This window comes from Rattus norvegicus, chromosome 11 (assembly GCF_021556685.1).
Source record: "Rattus norvegicus strain SHRSP/BbbUtx chromosome 11, alternate assembly SHRSP_T2T, whole genome shotgun sequence".
In the NCBI taxonomy this organism is placed as follows: Eukaryota; Metazoa; Chordata; class Mammalia; order Rodentia; family Muridae; genus Rattus; species Rattus norvegicus.
The window spans coordinates 90,075,186-90,087,848 of record NC_141544.1 but is presented as its reverse complement, the minus strand read 5'-3'; the positions used below and the strand labels follow the sequence as shown (position 1 = coordinate 90,087,848).

General features: G+C 47.3%; 1 protein-coding gene across 28 annotated transcripts in view; it reads left to right on the top strand.

Annotated features, from left to right (window-relative positions):
- Lpp (LIM domain containing preferred translocation partner in lipoma) overlaps window positions 1-12,663 on the top strand; it is a 633,326-nt gene that overhangs the window by 28,853 nt on the left and 591,810 nt on the right. Inside the window, exon 1 of one of the 28 annotated variants that reach the window (XM_087575782.1) lies at window positions 6,366-6,930. The gene's annotated coding sequence lies outside the window, so the exon portion shown is untranslated. 28 annotated transcript variants of the gene reach the window in all.

The window sequence follows — 12,663 nt, the reverse complement described above, 5'->3', positions numbered from 1 at the left end:
TTGTGGGTTTTAGCATGTGTTCTTTTTTTTTTTTTCTTTTCTTTTTTTCGGAGCTGGGGACTGAACCCAGGGCCTTGCGCTTCCTAGGCAAGCGCTCTACCACTGAGCTAAATCCCCAACCCCTTAGCATGTGTTCTTTATTAGACTATCCATTCATGGATATTAGCTAACAATGTATAGGCTGAACATGGTTGAAACATAGAAGTATTTTGTTTACATGACCCTAAAAGCTGTGCTGTTAATGGTTTCTGTGATGCAGTGATGGCTTCTCAGGGTAGCAGAAATCAGAGCTTTAGCTTCCTGTTCAGGAAGGCAAGGTGAACATTCTCCCAATGAAAGATAATATAACTTCAGTGCCAGAGAACATTCAGAAAATTGTGTGTGTGTGTGTGTGTGTGTTTGTGTGTGTGTATGTGTGTGTGTGATTATGTATGTGTATATTTGTGTATGTGTGTATGTATGTGCGTGTATGCGTGTGTTAGTATGTGTGCATGTTATATGTGAATGTGTGTACATGTGTGTTCATGAGTGCATGTGTGTTTGTATATGTGTGTGTGTATATGTATGTATGTATGTCTGAGTGTGATGTGTGTATGTATGTGATTATGTATGTTTATTTGTGTATGTGTGTATGTATGTGCTTGTATGCGATTATTAGTATGTGTGTACATGTGTGTTCATGAGTGCATGTGTGTTTGTATATGTGTGTGTATATGTATGTATGTATGTCTGAGTGTGATGTGTGTATGTATGTGATTATGTATGTTTATTTGTGTATGTGTGTATGTATGTGCTTGTATGCGAGTGTTAGTATGTGTGTACATGTGTGTTCATGAGTGCATATGTGTTTGTATATATATGTGTGTGTATGTGTGTATGTCTGAGTGTGTGTGTGTTTGTATATATATGTGTGTGTATGTGTATGTGTGTGTGTGTGTGATGTGTGTGTGTTCAATGAGGCGTTTATTGTAATTATTTTTAGCACTGCTCATGCACTGGCTTTGAAGGTCGTGTGGCACTAGTTGAGGTTGTAGGATGGTGTCACTGAGTCACATACTTAGTGTGCCATGGGAAGACCCTTGCCAGGTGAGTTTTCAGTTAACATGGCTTCTTCTCAGTTAACATGGCTCTGTTCAACCATCCTTGCTGATGGTGAAAGAAAAAAACAGGCTTAGCCCTTTCTAATTCATGTATTTGCAATGTGGGTCCTGTGGCAGAGCAATGAGGGCTGACTTCCAAGGAAGAGTAAGAGCTATCGTGAAGGAGAGCGTGGGGAAGGCCGTCTGGGAGGGAACCATGTAGGTAAGGTGAAGACATCCAGATCGTGAGACGCTTTAAGATGGACGGGTGGCTGCTCAGCTGTGGGTGTCCCCAGGTACACAGGGGCGCAGATTGGGAACGGCTACGAGGGAAGTCTGTAAAAATGATGCTCTGAGCTCTGAGAAGGGCTTGCCCAAGGCCATCACCTTACTTTCACACTATTCTTGAATGATACCTTCCTTTTCACTGCCTCACTTGCAGAGGGGAAAAGAGTTGATGGGATGTTTGAGTCAGAGAGGACTGCCTTGGAATCTATCAGTGTCTCATAGTCTTAACCTTGAGAAAGATGATTCAGCTATAAAATGATGTATATACAACTTACCCTCTAGGACACGGGCCACAGACCTGGGGAAACCATGAATCAGAAATCATGTTGAGGCCTCTGAAATAGCTCAGGTGCTAGGATGCTTGCTCTGCAAGCATAGCAACGTGGTTCTGTCCCCAGAGCTTCCACAAACAGAAAGTTCACGTGGTCTTGCACTGGTAAGATCAGCATTAGTGAGCATGTCACAGACAGCATGGCCTACTTGGTGAGTTCCAGGCCAGTGAGAAACCTTGTCTCAAACGTGTGTGCCAGTTAGGAAAGTCCCTTGGCTTCAGAAACCTGGGAGAAGGAAGATGGTTCAGGAGTGGATGTCAGTCAGGCCTGTGGGTACCATGTCCTCTTTCAGGGTGCAGGCAGGCGCTGCCTGGAGCTGCAGATCCTTGAGACTTAGCACCTCAGGCCCGAATCTGCCTCCTGTAATTACATCCTTTCCAGGGAAGAGGAGTCCTTGTTGTCTGCCCTGAAGTTGCTAAATAAAGCTCCAACCTCAGGGCCCTGTGTGCTTCTGGGCCACAGCTCTGCAGTCTGTGCTGGCTGTTGGTTCCCGGCTTCCCTCAGGGATTCTTCACATTCTAAAGTTTTCGTTGGGGACTCCTTTGTGTTTTGAAGCCAGCCAAGAGAGTTGAAGGGCAAAAAGTGTTTAAAACTGTACAGGAAGATGACAAATTTGGGGAGCAGGGAGGAAGGGGGAAGTTTTAAATGAACATATGCACGGAACCCATTGTCACTGAGTAATCTCAAAAGATGACAGTGACATTTTGTTGCCATTTCCCCAGAGAGCATCCTGCTTTCTTTCCTTTTTTTCTTTTTAAAAATTGAACTCAATAATTTTGAAACATAGGTATTGTTAAATATATTTAACATAAATATTAAATATATCAAAACAACTATTTTAAAACATTTATTATTTAGTGTGTGTATGTGTGCATGTATATGTGTGTCTCTATGTGCGTGTCTGTGCGTGTGCGTGTGTGTCTGTGTGTGTGTGCATGTGTGTCTGTGTGTGTGTGTGTGTGTGTGTTGTGCATACGGAGGTCAGAGGACAACTTTGGGGAGTCAATTCTCTCCTATGATGTGCATTTGGGATTCCTGCACAGTCTGTTAATATTGGCATCAGTACTTCACCCCTTGAGCCTTCTTGCCAACCCAAGCAATTGCTTTTCACCTTGTTATACTTTTAGTCTCTGTCTCTATCTCTTCCTTTTCATTTTATGAAATGAGGTCTCTCTACATAGCCCTGGCTAACCTGGAACTCACTATGTAAACCAGACTGACAGCAGGCAAGTTCACAGAGATCCACCTGCTTCTGCCTCGCAAGTGCTAGGATTGAAGGCATGAGCCACCACCGCCCAGGTTGTCTTTGTCTTTAATGCCCATCATTGAAAAGCATAACCCAGAAGTATTTATGGTAAGATAAGGACTTCTTGTGCTCTTTCTTCCCAGCACCATCTCATTCCCAATAATCAACCACTTGCACCCAGTTTAAATTTTCTTGAGTTAACCATCGTTTCTGGGAAAATGTGTTTCTATCTTTATTCCCCGAGATTAGGATAAAATGTGCCTATTGGGTTTGATCTGTTACAGACAAGGATTAGGTTATGTATAGCCAGTTTGCATGGGCGTGTCCCTCTCCTTGCCCTTCGCTCTCAGCATAGGCCGAGTTTGACCTGTTTCTTTCCCCTGTAAGCTTACATCATCTGCAGAGTAGAGATCGCTGAGTCAGCGCTCACCCTGTCTTCATAGAGCCTTGGGCATGACCTAGGACTTTCACCATCTAGTTCACCTTTGAACTTCTCAGGAACGACTTCACCTTATTGACCTGTTGTAACGAATTGTGTGCGCACCTGTATATAGTTTGCAACAACATCTAAGCCTTCTGGGCCCTGCCTGTGGCTTGCACTGAGGTGAAAACTGCATCATGGACATTATATCTAGGTGACAACGCTGCCTATTGGGGCAAGTGCATGTGCTGTGGCCCCATCTCTGGCTCCTTTCCACGGTTCTGAGGTCATGACGTTAAGCCACTCACAGGGAGCTAAAATTTCCCTTATGTCAAAATCTAACTTTATTCTAGTTCTTAAAAGTCACCCCAGGTTTTGGGTCTAATTCTGCAGTTCTGCAGGGAACCTTGGGGTTCCTATGTTCTATTTGTTTTTCTGGCAGTTTGAGGTTTGTTTCTTTTGTTGGGGGGAAGAGAGCCTCAGCACTCTCTACGACTCCTTTCTGTGTTTGATTTTCCTCATCGTTCCTAACTTCCTGTTCCACCCACCTATTCTCTTCCCTTGGACATTCTCTTCCTGTGGCACATTTGTGCCATGCTCTCTTAAGGAAGGAGACCCCCAGCCCCCATGGATTCTAATTTTTTCCTGCTGTATGCCTCTTTTTGGGGGGGGGTGTGCACAGATGTCTGCTCACTTCAGATCATGACGACGGCAGACCAAAGCAATAATTCCACCCAAAGCTAGATGGGCCAAGTGCGCAGTTTATTGATGGGACTTAAGTGTACCTGCTTCCCTCCCACTGCACCATGGGAAAGCTCACAAAGGCTCATCCCTGGAGCTCCCTGCCAGCTTGTAGGCATCACTACCAGATTCTCCTATTCCCTGAGGATCGTTCTACTGTTTGTGCACCTCTTGTCAGTGGCCACCTGTATCTGCCTGTACTTTCTGAGATTTCAGAGCCTTGTAAGTTTTCCCTGAGTCTTGCGACTCCTTAGTTTTCCTGAGTTTTAAAAGCTTCTGTCTTCCTCTCAGTAGGGAGTGTTTCAATTTGGAGAAAGTAGTGGTATAACGGCTCCTTTTTCCATAGGGGGAAAAACACCCATAACAACCAGGCTCACCTTGCACTGTGAGGTGCACACCGCACCATCTCCTTTGGTCTGAACACTATTACCTCAGTGTCTGGACTATCACCGAGCAGCCTGCTAGCGATCTTGAGTTGTATCATTACTTTTTCAAAGGAAGATACACTAAAGTAGTGTTCGTCAACTTGTCCTTAAACCTGTTTTTATTAAGCAGCTTCATCTGCTCCTCACTTCTGATTACTTTACCTTACAGTTCTCATGGCGCTTATATTGGCCGTTCACCTGCCACACCCTGTGGTTGTGTGTGCCACTTCTTGTCTGTTGTTGGATAAGGGTTGTTGATCATCGAGCACACGGTTACAGACAGACATCACCTGCCTTCGTCTGGCTGGGAAGTAGGTCAGCGCTTGGCAGCACGCGGTTATGGACAGACATCTCCATGCAGAGAGCCTCTGTCTTTGCTTTGTTTCGTGAAGGTGCCATTACCCATTATGTCTGGGTGTTCTGCGATGGGTTTTAGTGGGCGAGGTGGCCTCTCTCGTTTAAGGAGTCTGTCTTTGAAAGGGGCAGTAGGACCTGGGAGAAAGACAGCATCTCTTGGTGGCCTCAAGGAGATGCATTATGACGTACCGTTCTTGGTGTTGCCCAGAAATTCATGCACCAGGAATTAGGCCCATAATATTCTCTTATCCTCAGTTTTGTGGTCAGTTGCATCACAACACTGACACCTCTCACTGGATCACCACTGGTAATTACTAGAATTCTTCCCCACTGACTTCCAGAAACATGAGATTCTTTCTTAAAAAGCAGAGGGGAATTCTCATCAGCACATTGTTCTACACAGTTTAGAACTGCTTATGTACTTGCTGTAGCAGGAAGGGACTTAAGGAACGGCAGGCTATTAGAATGAATAGACTGCTGTAAAGAAAGCTATAGATGACCCGGGAAGCATCATGTTTCCATACATGAAGGAGGCTTAGTGTTCTGTTTCTGTATGAAATGTCATCAGGCAACTTTCACAGTTTGGTTACCAAGATGTCTGAGAGAAATCGCTATAGAAAGATGAGACTGTGTTAACTCATTAATGAACATTGAACACAGATCTAAGGCATATGCCCCCTTGCATTATGGGAAAACTCTGAGCTTGGTGACTCACAGTCTAGTAATTCTAGATACGGGGCAATAATGCTATATTGGAGGTGATGATGAGAAGCACAGAGCTAAAGTATAATTGATTGTAAATGATGCGGTCCAACACGAGAGGCAGGGCCAGGACGGGAGAGGTCCTCACTTAGGGTTAGTAGTGAGGAGCAGAGCCAGCCCTGGACTTCATGGGTCTTCCAGTGTTCAGATGGGCGCAGCTCACTTTCTCCATGAGAACTGTATTTCATGAAGATGGAAATTAGGAAATGCTTCATTAATGGAGAAGGGTGGCCATCTGAGACACGAGGGGTAGCTTCCTAGGTGAGAGGAAGTGGCAGGGCTCCTCCTTCATTGCAATGGTTTTTAGTCTTTGGGAAATTCGAGGTTTTCTTTGATGAAGGCACCTGTACTTTCCGGACCACCTACCTGCTATCTGTGAAGTAAGTGGGTGGGTGACATTGAGTAGGCTGCCGGTGACTCCTCTGTTCTGATTTTTACAGCGTTGTGGCTCTGCATTATGTCCCACGTCCACGATAACCTGGAGGTAAAAAGTAAGCAAAAGAGACCGCGCTGAGTCAGGAACAGCATCACCTGCCTTCGTCTGGCTGGGAAGTAGGTCAGCGCTTGGCAGACACGAGACTGTGGTTAGCTCCAGCCGCGAGCTCTGTCCTCTGTAGACACCTGCCTCAGAAAGGCAGGCGGGAGCGAGTGACAAGGGGAAGAGGAGAAGGGCAAACTTGTGGCTTTAGGTGCTCCAGGCAGGGGGTGGCGACTGACAGAAGGGGATGCTGGGCCCTTGATAGAGGAAGGGAGAGGCAGATCTGTGTCAAGGAATTCGCTTGTGAGGAATGTGGGTTCTTGCAATTTTGCTTCTCTCGATTGCAGTGGGGCCCTGGATGTTAAAGAGAATGAGGCCTTGACAGCAGAGATCTGGTTATTTGTGGTTCCGTGACTGGTAACGGAGGAGGGGGTTGCTGTTGGCTTGATATGATTGATGTGCTCTCTTCTAGCTGCTGGGCAGAATGAGGGCGGGCAGAGCCCAGAGCATCACAAGGCTCCAAGTTTGTGGGTAGTGATAGAGAGGAACCAGGGAAAGAAATACACATGTCGGTTCTAGTGAGCATCCTAAGCAAGGGGAGGCAGCAGTTGTAGGAGCCAGGTGTGATAGCAGCATGCTGGGTCTTCACCTTCTGCTCTGAGATAGTGCATGGAGATGCACCAGGCTGCGGGAGCCAAGGAGCTCAGTGCTGAGATGCTAGGGGTTACAGTTTATCCTGAACCATAAGGTGCTCCAATGTGTGGCCTGAGCAGGTCACCTCCCCGTCATATTTACATCACGGTAAGATGGAGGCAGAGTGGCTCGGTGTAACCACTTAAAAAGCAACCTTGGCTTATCCACGCACAAAGCAATGTTTTCTCAACAGCTTTGGTTCCTTTTCAGGGGAAGATTTTTATATTTATTTATTTATGGCCTTCTGTGTGCTTGGAGGAAACAACTGTTTCCGTTGGTTGTTGTTTTCTTATTCCTGGAATGAGGTCCAGAAGGAAGATCCTTGTTGCCGGTCTTGAGAGAGTCTAGATTTGATTAGTGGTGACAGAGGACCTTCGGAAGTGTTAAGCTGAGGGCCAGCTTTCCGATTGTAGCTTTGAAAGGAGGTGAGGATAGGTTAGAGGGACGCTGGTCCATGTCAGGAGGTGAACTGCATAACTGGGAGAGCCTGGAGTCAGACTGGGTATTGCTGTCACAGTTGTATGCATGGGGCAGTTGGCGAGCACACCTTTTTTGCAGGCTTCTGATGTGCCAGGCTGTTGCTGAGCAAGAAGGCACAGGAGGTGCAGGAGGCCCTGAATCAGCTTAGCATCTGCAGAGTTGAGCGCTCTGTATGCTGGGAGGTGCGCACTCTGCCTGAAGGAGCATTCCGCCCACAGTTACTCTGCACTCGCTTTAGTAGATACACTATCCTCACAGACAGTGGTGGCGCTGCCTGTGTGTCATCCTCTGTGCTGGTTATTACCAGTCCTGCCAAGGGGCACCTTGCTGGTGTGTCTCTGGTGACTCAACGGGGTCCTAAGGAAGCGGCCGGCAAAGTTAGGGTGGTGTTAGCATGCCTGGCGGTGACAAAATGCAAGTTTCATCTTTTGCAGCCAGTGTGTAAGGAAGTGTGTTCATGTTTCAGAAGCGAGTGTTGCCATGTGTCTGTGCCGGGCTGCCTTCATTCTCGGTGCTTTCTGTCTCACATTGTCATCAGTATGATAGTTGATGTGAGGTACAGAAAGAGGCATGATTGTGAAGGTTTCGTGGGGTTGGTGATGCTCTAAGACTAGGAGTTTGCTACATTTGGGAGGAAGAGAGATCAGTCCAGAAACACGAGTGGAGTTGTGGCTGAAGTGGAGCTCAGGTAATTTTGAGCGTAGTAGTGTGCACAGGTAGAGCATCGGTGAGAGCACCAAATCCATTAATCCTCTCATAGGATTCGGAAAATGTATAGAGGCCCGACACAGTGGCCTTTATCTTTATTTAAATACGTCAGGTGTCAGGAAGTCCGTAAGTGTTGTAGCCAATCTTTCATCCTTTATACGTCTTGCGGTAGGAGCTCAGAACTCGGCATGTTTGAGTGACTTCCACGAAGGCACACAACGTGAAGACACAGTGTTTGAACTCATGCTTGTCTGACTGTGAAGCCTTGAGTGTTCTGTACCTAATGCCACTTCACTTCCTTTTCCCATCACTGTGCATGCCGTCCAGGAGAAACAAATCTTCACCTTGCACCACAGCATCTGTGCTAATAAGAACTGGAGGTGTCCTTACCCTTCTTTACAAAATGGGGTCGAAGTTCTTGCTCCAAGCACTGGCAATGTTCAGGGAAGAAGGGGCCTCAGTTCCAGGGCTTGCCGGGTGTTTTCTGCTAGACTGTTCTCAAGAGTGCGGATAGTTCGGTGTGCCTGTCCCCTCTGCTGCTTAGCCTGGAGTTTCATTCTGAGATAACATCCTGATGACGGCAGAGGGATGTGCTAATCAAACGGATGGTGGGTGTTTCTGGTTTGTAACAGGGCTCTTGGCATACGTCAGTGGTATGGCTCCTGTTAAGGAGTTAGCCTCTCCTACAACTTCCTTTTAGGGAGATGGTACCGTTCCTGTGTCGTCCACACACTCTGGATATCGTTTGCCTTACATTGGTAGGTGGGAGCAGCATAATTCTGTAAATGGACAGAAGCAGATGGTCTGTACGTGATCTCTAGCTCTGCCACGGCCTTGTGTGCTGTCTACTTTTGCCTCAGTTTTTTCACCTATAGAGTGGGCATGGTAGTAAAGGTAGCTGCTCCCCAGGGTTGTGGGGAAGGCGAGATCAACTGGTATTTCTGACGTATGTAGGAAACTACTGGGCGTACAGTGAATACTGTGTATGTGTTAAACAACAGAGTTTCATGGACAAGCCCTGCCTTCTACTGCAAAGAGGGTGTGTGTGTGTGTGTGTGTGTGTGTTGGCTCATACGTGCCCAGTACCCTACATTATCAGGCCTTAAGGCTTGAATGGTAGTGGTAGAGTAATGAAGGAAAGCTTTATGGTCAAGACTGTGGCTGGTGACTCGGGTCAGTTCAGTTAGCCTGTCAGTCATCTTGGCTTAGTCTCCACCGTGTGACTTGGCCTCTGAGAAGTTCTCATTTTGGCGTCAGAGCTTTTCTGGCCCCCATACTGCTTCGGTGTGTCATCCATAGCGTGCAGTCAGATGAAAACAAATGGTGACTTTCTGCGCACCACTTGCACGCATGTAGACGTGCAAGTGCCCAGACGAGGAGATTGCGTCCCTGGAACTGGAGATCCAGGCAGTTGTGAGCTGCCTTGTGGGTGCTGGGAACCGACCTTAGGTCCTCTGCAAGAGCTGTGTGCACTGTTAACTTCCGAGTCTCATCTGCAGTGCTCTATGGTGCATACTTATGATAGGGAAGTACTTCTATCTTTTCATCATGGGGGGCACGTCTGTGTTTTCACATGAGCCTTCCAGTGACCCTATAGGACATGCTCAGTGGAGTTTTAGGACTGCTTTATGGTAAGGACAGTTGAGACTCACTGGGAAATACCTGTGTGAACATTAGTTCCTCTGACTAGTCTGTGACAGAGTGTTTTACCGCTCTTCTATTTCCCCCGAAGAGATTGACAACATTTGTGACTTTTAAAAGAAGAATAAGGGATGGGAATTATGCTGCTAATGGTACATTAAGTTATATCAATGCTTTATTCTTAATATAGCCTAAAACTCATACTTAAAGTATAGTTGATTGAGGTAAGAAACCTGGTGAAAAGTTCCTGAATTTCTCAATGAAATGACAACATGGCTCATCCGTTTGTTCTTCCACTCATCCATGTATCGATGCACTTCTTCATGTTTCTAAAAATGTACAGGAACTGTACATCCCTGCTAGATCAGAATGACATGGCAGTGAAGAATGCAAAATGTGGATGCCTCAAATTGGCATGTGCCATCAATGCAAAACTCTCATCGGTTTCCAAAAGCTTATTAGCACACACAAGATATAAAATATCTTTCAGATAAATTTTGTTTTGGTCACTTTGAAATGGTATGTGGGTATGTTGTCTGTACTAAATGAAATATGCTAATAAAATTAATTTCTTTACTTTTGAAAAATGTGACTGGCCAGGAAGCACACAATGATGTTTGTGGTGTACACTGTGCCCTGAGGACAAGGCTAGTCTAAAAGTCTGGTCTCTGAGCTTGGGCTACCCCTCCTTTCTTTTTGTCCTAACCTGTTTCAGTCCAGAGAGAGGTGACCCACTCCACTGTGTGAAACCAACTCTAGCACTTGCCAGCATAGTTTTTCCTGGCCTTTGTGTTACTCTTATCCTTCTGAGCCTGGCCTCATTAGCTTTTCTTCAAGATGTCCATGCTGGCTTCTGTCCTTCTCATGTGCCACAGGTGTGGGGCTTCAGAACTTTGTCTTGGATTGACTTCGTATCTGTGTTCCTGCCGGCTGCTTGAGGTTTTCTGGTTTGGATCTCGTGAGCTGTGGGCCCACGTATGACTTCTGAGCTGAAGTCCCATGTGTGACTGCCTCTTGGATGTTCTATTTGGAAATCGTTAAAGAGACTCAGCATGCCATTGTCACTCTGGAAAGCAAGTCGTCATCTAGCTGCTGAGCCACTCGAGCTTGAACATGAGGGCTGCAGGATGCTGCTTCCCCTTCCCTGTCTTCAGATTGTATTGTCAGCTGTGCTGGCTGCCACTCCACACCCCTTCCTGTCCTCCTTTAGGGCCCCTCCCGAGTCCAGCCTTTCTCTTAGCGTTCTCAGCCGGCCTTCTTTCCCCTTCCTCCCCGTTTTGACTGTGTTCTCTATTCCTCTAGAGCAAAGCTGAGACTCAGAAACATGCTCACGATTATCTCTCTTTTTCAGTTTCTCCAATTTCTTCATCCAGGGTAAAATCCCAAATGGTTTGCATCTGTCGAAGGGAGAGTGGGCAGGAGGCAGCCATATGTGCAGACGTGTGTGTACCTGGATTGTCTCTTCATTGTCTGTAGCCTTCTATGACTTGACACTTGCTGTTTTCTTCCCCGAAACATTGCCCCCACTGCCTGCTCAGTCCAGGGCAGCTGTGCCTTCAGTTCAGGACTTTGCTCTCCCTGACCTTGGTCATCTCTCCTTCCTCCAGTTTAGGCTGTGGTTGAACTTGGCTGCCTTTCCTCCAGGGCAAGGGTCATTCTTTTCATTTCTGTATCTTTAGGTCCACATTAGTCATTTGTTGAACGAGTAAGTGCTCAAGGACAAAGGGTACAGGTGCGGTGCTGTGGGATTAGTGGGAATTCTAGTCAGGGAGCAGCGTGAATGGGGAGGGTCCTGGGAGAGGTGAGCCTTGAGCTTGGCTGGGGTGAGAGGGTACAGAGAGAGTCTGGTGCCATCTAGTCCACTGTGCTGTGTTCTGGAGGGTACGAAGCTACTGCAGAGGCCCGTCTTCCGGCCAACACTGTCCTCTCCGTAGGACCTAAGGATAGTCACCTTAGGGGTCTATTTGGGCAAGTGCCCGCTCGCTCTCTGCCTGCGAGCTGGGTTATACAACAGGAGGCTTTGTCAGCACACAGCTGGCCTAGCAGGCAGCCGCTCCAGTCCTTGCTGTGAGCTGCCTTGGAGGAAAGAAGGCTGAAGTGGCTGCTTGCGTTTGTCTTCAGTTGTCCTGTGGAGCTGCGCTTTTGGATAGCAGAGAGGTGACCTCAGCAGCCAGAGACAGGAAACAGCCAAGTGAGTCATCGCAGTCCCTAATGAGGTGCATGAGGGACCCCTTCCTGAGAGCGAGGGTCAGGTGAGGTCGTGCTTTGCCTGGGGTGAGTTTTGCCTTAGGGCTCCGGTTGGCACTGGAGCAGAGCTGAGCTAATTTTACCCACAGGAGCTGACTGCGCTGAAAAGCAGGGCTTCTGACATTGGCCTTATCATCTTGCTCTGCCCAGAGGTACAGCCCTGGTATGTCTGGACTGCTTTCACTGTTCAAGTTCGAAGCATTTTCCCATTAAGTGTGCCTGTGTGGGAGCAGAATGGGAAGGGCTTTGGATTGGGTAGAATGCTGGGACGGTGGATCCTGCCTCTGCCCGTACAACAGGTACCCGGCTCTGGGTAAAGCACACCATGGAATGAGTCTCGGGTTGCTCCTGCACTGACACACTCGGTGACACGACTGAGTGGTGGCTGCTTTATTTGTATTGGTTCTGTGAGGGAAGTGTCATTTCTGTCCCTGTTCTGCATATGAAGAAACATGCACAAAGAGCTCAGGGCACCAGCAGGTCCTGACAGGGCTGGGAATTGAACTCTGCCAGAGATTCCAGGATGCACACTGGGAACTTGCAGTTTTGAAGCTCTAGGAGGTTTTACTTACTTTTTAGCCGGGACTGAGTGTTTTTGACCTGTGCCATGTCTGAGGCCTTGAGTCCCATGCAGAGCAGGAAGCCGATGGCGCTGTACTGGGGACGTGATCACACTAGCAAGTGGCCGACATGGCTGTATCTTAGTGTCCGAGACTGCAGGATCTGGGGGAATGCCCTTGGTCACTCTCTCAGTTCATCCTCATA